General features: G+C 50.0%; 1 non-coding gene across 1 annotated transcript; it reads left to right on the top strand.

Moving 5' to 3' along the window:
• The first annotated feature begins 1097 nt into the window (after nucleotides 1-1097).
• On the top strand, nucleotides 1098-1252 carry LOC131291728 (5.8S ribosomal RNA). Its single transcript, XR_009189495.1, has one exon. It is a non-coding gene; the product is annotated as a 5.8S ribosomal RNA (ribosomal RNA).
• The last annotated feature ends 860 nt before the right edge of the window (nucleotides 1253-2112 follow it).

Genomic DNA, 2112 nt, shown 5'->3' with positions numbered 1-2112 from the left:
TTGGGCATGCTCGATAGCCAACCACATGACATTAACCTAGTAGAGCATGCGAAAACCAATATATATGTAAACGATGCCTCCCTAGTTCAGCGCTTCAACCAAGTGATGACTTCAGAATGGCTAAATCAAATCGGTTCAAACCATACCATCGGTATCCTATTGAAACACACAAGTCGATATCAAACCTCATGATTGTGTAGTCCTCCACTGGTCCACGCCGCTTCGGCCGTCCTGGGTAAAATGGAACATTCCAGCTTGCCCTATGTGGAAGAGGGCACATTACTCAATACTGTGGTGTGAAGTATAAAGTTCAGTTCTCCCCTGGTCCACGCTGCTTCGGCGGTCCTGGGTAAGATAGTTCATTCTAGCTTGCCCTATGTGGAAGAGGACACTTCATACTTCGTCTCTAAGCGGCGGCTTGACTCCTCCCTACGGGGACCGGGTTTACGCGCACAGCGGCGGCTTACGCACTATGGCAGTCATGGATGCCTTACGTTTCTATGAAAAGTGTGTTCCTCCCCTGGTCCACGCTGCTTCGGCAGTCCTGGGTAAGATAGTTAGTTCTAGCTTGCCCTATGTGGAAGAGGACACGAAGACTTACTGTGGTGTGAAGCATAAAGTTCAGTTCTCCCCTGGTCCACGCCGCTTCGGCCGTCCTGGGTAAAATGGATTCATCCAGCTTGCCCTATGTGGAATGAGGACACTTTATGTTTCGTCTCTAAGCGGCGGCTTGCTCCTCCCTACGGGGAACGGGTATACGCGCACAGCGGCGGCTTACGTTATGGCAGTCATGGATGCCTTACGTTTCCATGAAAAGTGTGTTCCTCCCCTGGTCCACGCTGCTTCGGCAGTCCTGGGTAAGATAGTTAGTTCTAGCTTGCCCTATGTGGAAGAGGACACGTAGACTTACTGTGGTGTGAAGTATAAGGTTCAGTTCTCCCCTGGTCCACGCCGCTTCGGCCGTCCTGGGTAAAATGGATTAATCCAGCTTGCCCTATGTGGAATGAGGACACTTTATGCTTCGTCTCTAAGCGGCGGCTTGCTCCTCCCTACGGGGAACGGGTATACGCGCACAGCGGCGGCTTACGCAAGTTAGTCACCCTCGGCAGTGGATCACTCGGCTCATGGATCGATGAAGACCGCAGCTAACTGCGCGTCATAATGTGAACTGCAGGACACATGAACATTGATAAGTTGAACGCATATTGCACGTCGTGGGAACCTACCATGATGTACAGATGACTGAGCGCTTATATTTGAGAAATGTATCGCATACATTTAACTACGCCGTGACACCCGTCACGAGACGTGCACCATGATGTTAACTAGGGTCGCGACGACCCGCTAGCATTAAAGAACCCGTGGTTTACAATATACTGGCATTGGAATTCGAAGTATTTAGAGCGTCCGTGTTCCCGCGTGAGGCGGAAGTACGAGGAGAAGGCGTGCTTGTGGTGTCTGTGGTGGTGTTTACTGATGTCTAGCTTCAGCTTATTTATTTATTTAAATAGAAGCGAAGATGTCAAAGTAGCGTCGAAGCAGCAGCGGTAGCACAAATGATTCAAGTATGGAAGTTGACCAAAGGAACACAAACAAACTAGCGTATGGGCAATGGAAGGTATCAGTGAGTTAAACCACACGCGGGCTAACAGCCCGTTAACCGAGTCCAACGGTACATATTGGACATTGAAACAAAGTAGTCGCAAGCCAGATGTGACGATAACAACCGCAAGGTACATAAGCCTCAGTTCATGTGTGACAACCCCCTGAATTTAAGCATATTAATAAGGGGAGGAAAAGAAACCAACCGGGATTCCCTGAGTAGCTGCGAGCGAAACGGGAGAAGCTCAGCACGTAGGGGTGGCGGCCTGTCCGTCTATCCGATTCCGTGTACTGGTGCGTCTCACTATCCGTCATCTTAGCGCTTTTCAAGTCCAACTTGAATGTGGCTCAGAACCCATAGAGGGTGATAGGCCCGTAGAACAGCGCCCGTTGGATGATGGACCGAGCGTGCCATGGAGTCGTGTTGCTTGATAGTGCAGCACTAAGTGGGAGGTAAACTCCTTCTAAAGCTAAATACAACCATGAGACCGATAGTAAACAAGTACCGTG

The sequence above is a fragment of the Anopheles ziemanni genome (genome assembly GCF_943734765.1).
Source record: "Anopheles ziemanni chromosome X unlocalized genomic scaffold, idAnoZiCoDA_A2_x.2 X_unloc_13, whole genome shotgun sequence".
Taxonomy (NCBI): Eukaryota; Metazoa; Arthropoda; class Insecta; order Diptera; family Culicidae; genus Anopheles; species Anopheles ziemanni.
Note: the sequence above shows the minus strand (reverse complement) of the source record. Positions and strands in the feature narration are given on the sequence as shown.